The sequence below is a fragment of the Myzus persicae genome, unplaced genomic scaffold (assembly GCF_001856785.1).
Source record: "Myzus persicae strain clone G006 unplaced genomic scaffold, MPER_G0061.0, whole genome shotgun sequence".
Lineage (NCBI taxonomy): Eukaryota > Metazoa > Arthropoda > Insecta > Hemiptera > Aphididae > Myzus > Myzus persicae.
Window position 1 is genome coordinate 719582 of NW_019101568.1, and position 15638 is coordinate 735219.

The window sequence follows — 15638 nt, forward strand, 5'->3', positions numbered from 1 at the left end:
AAAAAAAAAATTGATGACAAATTATTATTTTTACATAATTTACATAACTTATATATTATTTATACATTAATTTGCAACATTGTATTACACCATTATAATTTTGGGAATCTTGTATACCAAATATTAATTTACCAAACTACCGATTTCAGGCCACTAATTTATACCAATGCCAATTTCATACGACCAAAAGTCGGCTGTCATTCCCCTTAAAATATGACTCCCCTAAGTATATGTCATACATGGAGCAAAACCTCTTTTTGCAACCACGTTAATCCGGACCCACTGTGTTGTGTATGTGTGTGTGAACCGCAGGAACCCTTTACTCCTCTCCGACAAGGAAAATGTACCGAACCTGTAAATTCCTCTAGACATAATACAAAGTATCGGAATGTTTAATAATAATAATAATAATATTATTATAATAAAATTCGTCGGATTATACTCAGGCCGGTTATATACGCGCACGCGTGTGGTGCGTGTGTAAGTATAAAATATGATATTGACGTCTCCCGTCACATCGCTCCGGCAGGAGGACACACCTCATCGCGCCCGGGATCGGCCCGTCCGCTATCAGCTACCATTTATCTGACGGCGACGGGGCAACCCACCCATCATGAATAATTTTCATTAAACACTGGCAGCCCGATCGACAGCCCGGATCACTTCGAGATAATAATAATAATAATAATAATAATAATACCTACGTGGCGTATTCTTTTTTTTTTTTAATTCTTTCTTTTTTTTTCTCCTCCTAATTAATTCATAAACGTGACTTATCTGCTCGTGAGCGAGTTGCCCTTTATGATGACTATACGACGCTGCTTATGCTGCCGCTCCTGTCACTGTTGGATACGATACTTCGTGTGCCACCTCGGTGTTTACAACGAACGGGGTCAGAGAAGACGACGGTTGTTTAATTAAAATCGCGACGCCCGCCCGGGTGTGCGATGACGCGACTGTGACATCCGATAACCGTTCGGGCGACGTTAGTGTTCGTCCCGAAGTCGGATGCATTACGTTTATTTTTCCAAAATTAATACATTAAAGTGATTTACAGTTTTCGTCGGTTGGTGTTTCGAGAACACAATATTATGACAGTTTTAACCCAGGAATGTGTTTTATTTATATGCATACTCATAGCAAATAATATAATGTGTAGTGGTCGGAACTATAAATTGATTGTGTTTATGTATGATATATTTTTATATCCAGGCACTTCAACTATTGGTTACAAATATTCCCAATTAAAAGCGTGTTAGACACGGGTGGGCTGAACGAGACTTCACTGGACTGGTATGTTGGTATTAGCTGGTGTATTATATTTTGAATAATGTAAAATATAAACTCTTTCGGAAGCTTTGTGATTTGATTATACGATAGTATCTAATATGGACATAGTAAAGCGCGTGTAGGTACAGCCATAACAATCGACAAAAGTTTAACAAGAAGTTATACAGTTCTCTGTAGTTACTCGGTAGTGAGAACCTCTGAACTTTGAAATAGGTTTTAGAGGTCATTGTATTATTATTGTGTATATAAAGATGGAACTATAGGATCATAATGGTAATAAAAACATATTCATTCAAAATTCGTCTGCAACTTGGACATAGTTGTAAAACAAAAATTAGATTTAAGAATTTTTGTCAATAAAAATCTCTATGGGTAGTTAAGTTATGTCTCGAATCAGTTTACATCATAAAAATATTTAGCTTAAATTATTGTTTTCAAAAAAATAAAATATATATTTTTGTTAATGAACATTTGTCGACTTCTAATAAAAGCGTTGTTTTGAGATCATTACGTTTTTCTAATAACAGTGTTTTTATTTCTCCACTTATACATTAATTGTATACATTTCTGTACTTGTATTAGCGAAACAATATAATATTATGTATAGTCATAAGCTATTTTTGCTAAATGATTTTTAATAACAGTTATTATATAAGTACTATTATGACAACCACATTTAATTTTTTTGTACATGCTCAATTTTAATACAACTACTGTAGTCTAGAATATTAGTCAAGATGTTTTGTATCTTTGCACGGTAATCATAAATCGATTATAAAATTGTATTCGAATTGTATGTTATTAGATTTCGACAAGGCAAGTTTTATTTTTATGGTGAATATTTGCATGATTATTGATGAAAAAAATAGTATTTTTATTGCATTGAATATAATATTAGTTATAACTATGATAATGCAAACTATTAGATATTTGACAATCCGAAGAAAAAATAATGGTAACCTGAATATAATATATTATATACATATCTTACTTTAAAGTTTAGATATCATTTCTTATATTCGATCGTGCTCTGAATTAGAATGAAGTTAGTTTTCTTGTTTTAGTCTTTACAATAACAGTAGTATTTTTTTCAAGTACGCTTTTCTTTTGTAGTTTCCAAGAATTGTGATTTATACTTGGATATTATTTCATTCTGTGGTTCTTTTCTTGTAGTTATTTTTTGGCGGAACTAATTTTTAATGAAAAAACTACAGAAATCTTTTATTTTATTAAACAAAGAATAGCCAAACCTTCTGTGTCAAAAACAAAAAAAATTAAGAATTATTTTAATACGTCAACATATTTTATTCGAATTGTTTGGCTTTGAGTATTTTTTTTTTCACAATATTGACTTTTTAATATAAAAATTAAGTGTAGGTGTATCATATTTTTTTAATTATACAGGGGATTCACCGAGCATGCTCATCCCCGTTTTCCCTTTAATAATGAATTGATTCAAATTATGATTTTTGGAATTTTTAAATATTATTATACTCAAAGACAATTTTTTGTGGATATTTGTTTTGAAAATGTTGAGGAACCTAATTCAAAATTCGAATGAGTAGTTTCTTAGCTATAAAAATATGATTGTACAAAAGATAAAAGTCTTTAAAAATGATTTTACAAAAATATAAAATAGACTTGATATTGAAACTAGTATTTATTTTATTATACTCTGGTCATTTTTTTCAAATTAATAATATCGAAGAATTAATATTAATAAATACAATTTTCAAATCACTATATCCCTCATATCATATAAACACATAACCATATAGCCTTAAAACAGAGAGTTAAATAATTCAAAAACTATTTGTACGAATTTTGATTCTGATACGTCAAATTTTTCAGAAAAAATTATCCATCCCTATATAATTTACTTTTGAAAAGGGGAATTCTCGTTAGAAAAACAGAAGTTTGTATCTCTACAGGACTCTCTTTAAGTTGTACAAAAAACCTTAAGAATCCGAAAATTTGGTCTTTAAATCAGATTTCAAATAACTGCTTTATTGAAGAAAAAAAGGGGTGAGAATATTTGTTCTGAATCATTTTATATAATGTTTGATAAGCGATAAATAGTATATGTAATTCTAACTAGTAAAAAACATTTAAAAATAAAGTAGAAATGAACAAATTGACAGATTATACGTGTGATTATATTGTGGTATTAATATTATTATCATCAACATTGATGTTAGTGGTAAAATTTTTTATGAATGACGATGTACGAATCAAAAAGTTTTATCGATTTTTGAATAGTTGATTACTATTTACTTCTGTTTTTTTTATTTATTTAAAAAGATTTACAATCTGTCAACTTAAACGATATGTCAATTTGATACACAGGTAAAAATAAAAATTTCACATGTATAATTTATGAAAGAATTTGTTCACTAAGGGCAACTCAGATGACTGTTACTATTACAATTTTTTTTTTAAGTCCAATAATATGTTTAAATTGTTATTATTTTGTTTTTTTTTTTTATTACAGAATAAACTCTTTGCACTTGCTGTGTTATCAATTTATTGAGAGTCAAATTTCAGACCGAAAAAGTTGTCGACGAATTAGTGTATAAAAAAGTAACACCCATCTAATAACATATTGTACTTTATTAAATACATTCACGCTATACCTAATAGCTATTTACGAGTTATTTTTATATTTGATGTTATTAACTGCTTTTAAAAATCCTTTGAATACAAAATAAATATAATAATATTAAAAGTGGTTCTTTATAAGCTTTGTTAGTTATTTTAAACTTATTCAATAAACATTATGAATATTATGTGATATTCATTTTAATATGAATATGATTGTTTGCCAATTATAATTGACTAACAAATTATTTGAATATACATTTGTGTTGTAATTTTTATTACGACTGGATTTATTTATCGAGAAACACTATAGAGCATAAACTTATCACAATTATCTATAATACAATACTTCACTGAAGTTTTTACCAGTATTTATTTCAGTCATAAGTTGTAACGAAACCTATTATGATGACTTGATGTAAGTATATAACTGTTAATTTGTAAAAACTAAAAATAGAATACGTTAAAAATAAATAAATAAAAAATATTTGACATCAAAATATTGTAAGTTATTTGTAAAACATGTTTCAATATAAGTTAATATAATTTGTTTCTCATGTATGTATTATATTAGTGTTGTAAAAAATATGATTGAATCATTTAAAACAAAGGAGATTGTAAAGTATAAACCAGATGTCGCAAACTAAATGTATGCATTATCAGCGTAAAATCCTTGTCCTACTTATATTTTAATTTATTATTGTGTATTTTTTGATTGGATTTTTCATTGGATTATCGCTTTTGATAAGAATTCAACATGAGTTAATTAGATTGGTGTGTTCTTTCACGTTCCATTTTGTAATTTGTTTTGTTATTTTCCATCGCTATGATATTAACACACACATTTGGAAATATCTTCTGTTTCGTTCTCAAAAAGGTAGCGGTAGATGTTACACGTATTTATTTATATTTCATCATTAGCATACCAGCAGACTATTGTATAAATAATAAGTTGTAGCACTTAATATTCTCCATTGTAATTTAAAATTTGTGTGACGTACCGTCGACTCTTTGTAGTTAATTTAGTTGTTAAAAAATAATGTGTTTTGTTTTGAATGAAATTATTGATGTGTATTATGAATTACGATTATTGCAACTCGAATGATACAATTAAAATAAATTTATTAATAAATAAATAAACTAACCTATTTATACTAACCACGTAGATTTTAACAAAATAACAACTTAACAATATTATTTAGAATTTTAGTTGTTGAATAGTATCAATTTTATTATAAAACCTTTTACAACACATATGCTGTAATATAAATTTCCAATAGGTAACTAAATGCAGATAGTACCTATATGCTCGATCAATTAGGAAAGTTGATTCACACAATCTTGTGAGTAAGTAGGCAAAAATAATTGTGTAGTTGTTTTTTTAAACAATTAATACATTTAACACATTTATAGTGAGATTCGCCGGTTTGATGTAAAGTACAAAGTAATCTGTTCAAAATCTGAGTTTGCATGCGGGCAGTCGGTACCTGTATTGCGTACCTTTAGCTATTTTTGTATACGCGTATAATGAAATACAATTTCATCCAATTTACTAGCACAACTGTTTGTCGACCGTGTCGTGATGAACAAGTGTTTTGGAAAAATAATCGAGTCGGAGCAGCAGTAGTAGTTGAAAATATTCTCGTTGGATTTGCATCGGTCAGATCGTGAGGATCGATGAAAGCACGACGAGGAGCACAGTCCATAGATGGTATTGCAATTCTCGGTCGCCGCCGCAGCTGTGGCGGTGATAGACCCGTCGCCGCCGCTGTTCGATGCGGTATTTAGACGTTATATTGTGCGTACTTAGCCGCGTGTTTTGTTGAAAAAATATGCCAAGATCTCTTCATATATATATATATATATATATATATATATATTATATATATATGGACGATATAGGTATGACGAATGCCGATCAATTTGTCGTCCGGTCTGGTCGAAGCCATCGATAACTCGGCAATTTTTTTCCATACCGTTTAATAACGGAGATTAAAATAACAGAAAAAGAGAAAAAAATCACACCGTTCGCGGATGCAATCACGTGCCTATATATACTGCCATTATGGAAGCGCTGAGCGACGATAATGGACAGTGATAAAGTCGTCGAGGACCGGATTCCCGGATGAATTTAACGTGTTGAAATTGATGACTATCCGGTATTATACAGCTACAGCAGTCGGTGTAAATATAGATCTCGGAAACCTATTTTATATTATATAGTAACGTATTATCGTGGTGTTGAGATCTCGATCTTTATACTTTATATTAGTACAACTATGAGGATTTCTGTAATAGTTGCGATTTATTCACTGAAACCTCGCAGTTGGGTACCTATATATTACAGGTATATTATTGCATTAATACAATAACTGAATTATTGTATTATTGTTTAGTGAGACATCTGACGTTCAGTTCGGGTTTAGTTCAGTACGATTATCATGACGCGATAATGTGACCCAATACTCATTATCGTTATCAAGATAATAGATACACTTCGGGTATAGTGTATAACGAAGGGTCCATACCGTGTCTGTGACGACTGGAATATTTGAAACTTCAATCTTGTTATGTTAATATACGAGTCGACAAATATGTTCATTGTTGAATGTTAACTAGACGGGATTGTTTTTTTAAATGTTTGCCTGGCGAAACTCTATGAGTCAGTTGACCCATCTCATTTTGTCACCGGCGGGGGGGTGGCTGATTTTTTAACATGCACTATTTAATTACTAAAAATATAATATTTGGTTATCAGATAAATTACAAATTGAAAAAAAGGTCATGGGGATCTATAAATGACGTATTACGTTCGTAATTCGTCAACAGTCAATACGTTTCGTTCATTCCTTCGTTCGCCTAAATACAGTTGATTATATTTTTAGTACACGAATTCGCGACTCTGCGGTTTGTAAATTCGATATCTTCGTTATGAAATGTGCTCATAATATCATGATAATATAGTAATACATAGCATTTAAGTACAGCCAATTTCGGCAGTTGGGGCGAGTCTTGCGTCCGCTGCATTAAGTTTCCTACTATACAATAATATACACACTGCAGTGATTGTTACATTACTGCCTAATTATAATGTATATACCTATACGATTTATAACGGTTTTACTTTTAAAGTGCGCAGGCTGTTTTGCGGGTAGTTGAGGCGTTCATTATTACTCTCACAGAGGTGAGTGGACCGAGCCATTGGGCGGACTATAGTATTATATTATTATATAGGTAGGTACTGTATAATACGCAGATTGGTAAAACATCGTCGGTGAAGTACAAAAATATCATGTGTCGGTGTAATATTTGAGCTATTGTTTTTACTACAACATTTTGTTTTATACGTTAATAAATGAAAATTAACCGAGAAATACGGGCGACGGGCGCGTGTATATTATTATGCATGTAGGATATAAGTAACACTGGGAGCGCGTGCACGGATCGGACAGATGGGATGAGCTGCAATCCATTATGTTTATGCAAATGGGCCACCCCCTCCCCGTACCAGTGCCGAAACGCGGGGGGTGGGAGGTGTGCTTGTTAATCCGAAATGAAACAGTAAAGGAAACAACAATAAAAAAAAAAAAAGATTCCGAAATCCGAAAACCGGTTACACCCGCCTGTGTATTGTTTCGCGCTAACGTTTAATAATAATTCTCTTCTCTTTTTTTCCGTTTTTGTTTCATACCCATTGTTGGTCCTGCGCGCCGGTGCTCAGTGATTATTATCATCAGCGGGTGACCCCGAAATCCCTTTGTGCCTCGTGTTTACACATGAAAGGACAATAATTAACAAAAAAAAAAAATCGAATTACCCGGAGGGATTGTTTTAAGTGCGCCCCCTCGTCCTGAGGGCTTATCTCCAGCATCTCTGGGCGTATACTTGACGAAACAGTTGATATTCTGGGCTTTCAACTGGACCAATTCATACGTATCCATTTCACGTAGGCACATATTTTTCTCCTAACTTCCCGTACGGTTCTTTTTCTACACCGTGCTTACGAGGTACAAATTATATTGCCCATAAACACGTTTATCGACGTCGCACACATGTAAATCAACCGGAAGTCCATCACAATGTATTATTATTATATTGCACAACACGGATCTTTATTAATGTTGGCCAATAAATAATACCTACCCAAAGGATTTTAAGGAATATCATGTGAAAGTGGCATTTCTCTAAAACTATAATATGGATACAGTACCACAAAAATCAGCCAAATTTACAATATTAAAATAATTCTAAAATTATAAGAAAAATATTTCCATTGCAGTTATTGTTTAGTACAGTGTTCGAATTATAAGTGAAAATACTACAATACGCTCTTATGATCCAGTTCAAGATTTTCATAGTGTTTCACTGTTTGCTTATTCACACATTACATAATATAATCTGATCCTTCCAACCTCGTACAGTATCTGCCGAAAGTATTTTTATATTTTATAATAATTTTTAGCTATTTGGGAATGTATAATATTTAGTTAGGCAGTTACCTTTATTGTGCAATGTGCTCGTAATTTTTATTTATATACCTATAGTATTCTAGTCTAAGAACTTGAGGAGAACAAAATCTCAGATTTTTTCATTTTGCTCATTAAAAATAATGCAATATCAATAAGACACATCCGTATGTACCAGATAGTTTAGATAGTAAGGAGGTTTATTTTAAATCAATTATTTACAGTATAATTTTGATATAACTTTTTTAGCTTGTGTAGATATAGTATATGCATATTTTTCATATTTTGCGTAAAATAAACTTCGATGTGATTTATAGATGAACATTGAACATATAAAGGTAAATATAGCTACTATGATACTATTTTATATGCTCTATATTTAGACCTTAGTTTGATTCAAAATATTAAAAAAATATTTTGTTGAAATGTATAATACTGCATTAATACATAATTTAAGAACTGTAATAATAAAAATTAAAGGCATAAAAAAACAAAAGAAAAAAAAAACAAAAGAACTGTAAAAACCGTTGTCGATTTAATACGTACAATAATGTGGAAGGTATAAAACCAGTAATTTCGAACCTTCTACCCTCAGTTTGTATCTATTATTTATTATTATGGTTTCAAACTCATTTTTGCGCGGTATTGATTCTCGATTTCATTTCATAAAATCCGTTATTCAGGTCTTAGTAAGTTGATCATTATTTATGTGAATCGCGTGTGCGTATATCCCTGATAATAAGCAGTAAGTATATGCGTATAAAGTTTTCTAAAACAAGGACAAATTATTTTTGGCCTGGGTCACCAGAGGTCAAAGAAGGTGACATGCGAACATTTATCCTTATAGCGGCGGTTCATCTCGCGTCATAAACCGTTTTCCAACCGTATATTGTTTCGGTTTGCACCCACGCCCCACTGCCCGTTATACAATCGACATAACTACATCTCATTTTAAGGTATACATGTATAGGTACACGTACACACATATAAACGAGTGTGAGTGTCTACGTGTGTGTGTGTGTGTGTGTGTGTGTGTGTTTTTAATGATCATTGTATATTGCTCCAAAAGCTTAACCGTCTTATCTGCTTGGTCCGATCTCAGTTGTAGGTATACCTACATACCTATGGGATGTGATTCATTTATTCATGAATCTCGGTTGTCTATCTCTATCGCGTGTCATTGTAATTTTAATTTTGTTATTTCTTTTTTAAGTCTTTCATTTTATTATTATTATTATTTTTTTTTTTTTTTTACACACTCGGTAGCCCTACCGACTTATCTTTCTGTCAGATGTCATTCATTTGTTATGGTTAACATTGTTCGACCGAACGCCCGTTATTATTGTTATTATATTATTATTATTATTATTATTATTATTATTATCGTCGTCGTCGTCGTCGTCGTCGGTTGTTACGTGTTACTTCATTATTCTCGTCATCTATGTTTTCCTGTTCATTTATTGTACATATATTATGTATACATAAACACTTTTTATAGCTGGCCAGCTAGATATGTCCCGGGAAATCTATTCGATTGCATTTTGCAGTAATAATGTGAGCTGCGAGAATCAACACGTGACTGCCATAATTTAATTTTCGCGTAAAACCCATGGCTAAGTGGAATAAATGACTAGAAGGTTTTGACACCTGACTGCGGTTACTTTTACATTTGTTTTTCTAAAATTGTAATTTAAGGCATTTTCCAAATGAGATTATTTTATTTTTAAGAAAGAAAATAGAATACCTTATTCAACTTTTAAATTAAACATATGATCTGGTTTACTAATAATTTATTTTCAACAAAACCTAAAAAGAAAAATATTATAAAATATTGCTTTGTAAAAAGAAAACATGTTTTTAAATTGTATAAATAAAAATGTGTGTATCATAGAAATGGCGGTTTTTATATTTTGACCCCATTATTTTTTAATCTAAAAAGTTTTTATAGTTTATTATTTTATACTTATATATTGTATAGAAATAACTTTCTAAGAAGAAAATATGTTAATAATGTTTAAAATTCAAACAATTATGATTAATTTTACACTGAATTCTGTTAAATCTGAGCTTTATATTATAAATTATATGACGTTTTAGATACACACGAAAAACATTATTTTTGTCATTCTAAAACTATGAACATGAATTTAATATAATATAATTGATGATTATTACTCTTGTAGTTTTAAACTGCTATCAGCAATTCTGAGCCCACAGCGATTCATGTGTCCTATATAAATTAGGATTTTTAATTCACAGAGGTTGTTTCAAGTTCATTAAATTATAATTAATTACAGTTAATACCAGTTAATATACATTAAAGAAATTTAATAAAACCATCTGCATTCGAGCATTCCACAGTTAATTTAAAAACTAAAAGTTAATCAGCAGCAAATGCATCAAAATAAGGAAATATCTGTCGTGAACCATAAAAAATATAACGTTTTATATCTTATTAGTTGTTTTATGAATAAATCAAAACGCGTAGATACAGGATTTACTAAAAAAAAGAAACCCTAAAAAAACTGTTTGACAAAAAGTCACAACACTAGAAAACGTATATATTTAGAAATTCTACTCTAACAGTAGATAGTGATATTTCTAGCCGGTTTTTGAGGAATTAGAAAAATACAAATATAGTAAGTATCAGTAATATGCATTTTATTATTTATACAAAATATGTACAGCTTAATCCTAATTCCCAATATATTATTGTCTGATACCAGTGATTTGGTGGCAACTTTCCGGTGAATTCTAGTGATGTTCTGTAAAACGGAACTATATTAGGAGCCACAATAGTCGGTCCGGTTTTGTAAAAACATTTGTCTCGTTTTCGCGTGTGCAACGATATCCGGTGAGACGGAGTTCTACAGACTACAGCTGTAATCACAATATCACATCTGGTCAGAAGAAACGCGTCGACCAGATTCCGAGGACGACACGTTTGAGATAAGATGCATCTAATCACCTGGTCGTTCACAGGTTTACTGGTATGTAGAACGACATCATCAGATACCACCCCTACGACCGTTGTTTGTGGAAATGTACCTATTGTGTTTAGAATTATATTTTAAACCTTTAACCAATATAATATAACGAGATATGTTTATAGACGTTTACTAAATCATTATGTCGTACCTAGTTTGTAGAACACTAGTACAGTTGGACTTGGTTAACTCGAAGTTGAAGGAACTGGACAAAAAGTTCGAGTTAGGTATCCAAGGATAATATATTAATGCAATATAATTAGAAAATTTTAGGGACCCGAAAAAAGTTTGAGGTAGGTGTCGGCCATTTCTAGTTAAAAAAGTTCGAGTTCACTTAGGTTGGCTGTATTGATCTTTGGCAAAATAGTCACTAAAGGCGCCGCATGCAGATGATTTTTAGTATGTAGGTGTACAAATAACATTTGAATACCTGTGAAGTATTTTCGTACTTTATCGTGGCTTTGATTTCGCATAAGCTATGTGCAATATAAAATCAGAGAAGACCTCTGTAAAGTAGTCGTGTTGTGTAAATCATAACTCTATAATAGTCATAAACAGAGTGATTCACCAAGCATGATTCTTCATATTTTTTCTTAAGTAATGAATCTATTTAAATTCGGCTTTTTGAAACTTTTAAATGATACACTGTAGGGTTAAAATTCAAATTCTTAGACTTTTTATGCTATTAAGGAGTGTCCTTCAGAAATTCCAATTTTTTTTTAAATCCCAATTTTTTTCAGTAAATTATTATTTACTATTTAGACGATATTTTTAAAAATGATGTCGTATGATGTATCTTGTATTCTTGTACCTATCTAAATTGAAATTCAAACAACGTATTTTTGATTTATTTAACTTTGTATACTAATGATAATATAATATACGATATAATGTCGATAAAATCCACTTTTTAATGGGTTAGGAATAAATTATGCGAGCTATGATGGTTTAAAAATTGTAGTAATTAATATTAATTTTTCGACATTTCATAATAAATTGGTCAAATTTGTCAGAGTATAATAAATATTACATATATTTTGTATTAATTGTTTACCACCTAACTCAGAAACTACTCATTCAAATTTTGATTTAGGCACAACATTTTACAAAAAATCATTCCCATAATAATTTACAGTAAAAATTGTTTTCTTTTTTTTTGTTTGTAAAAAAATAAGTTTGTATTTTTTTTAGCAGTGGTTCTCGATCTTTTTTGTTCACAGCACTCTAGAGTTTTTTTTTTTTAAATACCAGGGAACTATTGCAATATAATTTATATTATGAATGTTTGATATTAGCGGTTACAGGATACTCTTTAAATGGTATACAAATCTAAATAATTAAAAATATTGTCCTCAACAATGCTTAACAATAATTCCAAAAATCAGAATTCTAATAAATTAATTATTGAAGAAAAATATGGGGTAAGTGTGCTTGGTAAATCACTCTGTACATAGACCTTATGTAATGTGTATATATTTTATAGGACGTCCATTAAACATCTACGGTAGCATTGTAATGGTATAGCCGGTAGGCATATAGTACCTGACAATGGTATAGTGTTGCGTTTGGTGCGAAATCGGTGGTACAAAAAACAAAACGAATTGTAGACCATCTTATAACATCAAAATACCATCTATAGCAAAAACCATAATATTAGGCATGTAAAAACGTAGGCACTATAACATGAATCACGAGTTGGAAGATGGTTATCTCTTTCTCTTATTTAACGTCGTGTCTACGAGTTGTTTTCGATAAACTATTCTTTACATTGAAATTATGGGAATTATAATAGACATTCATAGTTTTCGTAATAAATTATTAAACAAATGCAATATAAAATAATACACCTAGCTGAATATTGTTTTCTATTTTTTTTTTTATGATAGGTTTACGATCAAATTGACTTTATTATATTGCTCGTGTTAAACTATGTATCGGGCTTAATAGTATTTATATTTTTGATAAAATTATAAATTTTTTAAAATTTTCATCCAAGAAAATGTATTCTTATTCTTATAAAAAATTATGTCCTAAAAGTCGTTGTGTATAATATTTAAATTTTAAATAATTATGCATACCATAATATTTAGGAAGCATAGAAAAATATTGTGTATAAGTGAACAAAATGTAAAAAAATGTTAGGTTATAACGTTCACGACCAATCAAGAGCCTAGTAAATATTACAAAATACGATAATGCCCTGCATTTCATCTTTTCTATATCACCCCCTACTCTCTAAATCACTCGTGAAACTAAGAGTTTCTTTTCTATTAGAATTCCGATCAAAAATAACAATTTAGGATATCGATTTTGACGTATGATGTACCTACCTACTGTGTATCTAATCAAAAAACGAATTTATACTACTGATGTATGCACGTTTACAATATTAATGATTTAGACCAATTAAATATGTTACACTGATTGTGCAGTCGACTTATCCTAGGCTTTTAAATGATTCTTCGTTCCTATATAGGATTATATACTGTCTATTATGATTTTTAGATTAAATCTGTATATGAAGCGACCGCATTTTTCAATCAGTCGATTATTATTAGTCGGTTCTTGTGGTTACATTTATTGAAGTGTATTTGAAACTACAGGAAGCAGAACAAATGGCAATTTAAATGTTTCATTTTTTCAACATTCACCGTTTTTGGTTCAATGATCTTATGACGCGTTTCAGTAATTTAAGGTTTATCATTAACCAATCTCATACATCAATATATTATCATGTATGAATACTCGCGCGTTTGTCCGGTTGTTTAGGGTTCACGAAATCGTTTCCCGTAAAAATATAGTGGCTACAATAATTTTTAATAAAGGGCTAATATTTTTATGCATGAAATATAAAATATTGTGGTTAGAGCACAATAAACGTGTGCGTTATAAACCAGTAATTGACATAAATTTTCGATTAAATATTCTGGTAGAATGTTTATTTTCATGTACCTAACTATAGTGCCAAGACTATAGGAATGAAATTAACAGGTTCTCATTAAAAATGGCAATGCAAATGCAATTTAAATATAAATATTAAATATACTACTTTTAAATTATTATTATACATTGACTAAAAATACAAATAATGAAATAAGGAAGTTCGTATAATTATAATATTAATGTTGTGTTGTAGGTTTATAATTGGATCATGATTACATTTTGATTTTTGATTTAACGATAATGTATGATGTTGAACATTCATTGGTCATTACATCATTTGTATTATTTGGAATAATAAAAAATATAATAGCTAATAGAAATAAAGTAAATCTATAGGTAGTTCATTATTAAAATTATTAATAATAAATATTCCGTATTAAATTATTATTTAATCATCGAACAACCAATATAAAATTGTACAAATTATGACTACTACTGTGGTACTGTACTCAAAACGAGTATATTTATTGCTGGTTCAAAATGATCAATGTGTATCTTTTAAATTAGTTTTACATAATATTTCAAATTTCTTTTGAATGTTAATAGATATGTTAAAACTACTTCATTGAGATTTAAATAGATTTTATTTTATACATTATTATATAATTGAATTTCGTTTTGGAGGGTGTAAGCTACTAACTGATTGAATAATATTTGTTTGATAAAATGACATTATGTAAATGTTGTTGAGTAAAATACACTCTCTTATTATATTTAGTCCGCCTATTTTTCAATTTTTTGTTCATTGAATACTTTTTTGTTCTATACCCGTGATAATAATCAAAAAATCAGTAAATGTCCGGTTAATTCATTGTAAAATACGATCCACATCTGTTCTATAAATTTTGAACCTTTTGTTCCATTTTGTCCACTTCCGGAAGTCCCATACGGCTATACGCCTATGCCCAATAATTTTGTAGTTCACCCAATTGTTTTTTGGCTTTTAAAAAGCTCTGTTTTTTTATGTACAAACGTATAAATACAAATATTATAAACGTTCAGTGTTATATTGTTCAATTACTTGTATACGTTCTTCTACAGGTACATATTTGATTTTCCGATGGTCTTTGATAGTGTCTTGAATCTTGATATTATATACCTACAATACAAATCGTACCTAACTCCTAAGGTGTTTCAATTATTGTAATTAATATGTGTAAAAATAATAAATGTTATATTATTATGTACTTACCTATAAAATGATTAAACAATGATTTAAAATTGTTCGAAATATAAAACGTAAAATATATTACTACTTAGTATTTATTATAACTTTTTTAAATAATAATTAAGTAAAATACATAATTTGTATTATCTTCTGGCTATTATACCTAATAAGGTATTATCACTTCAG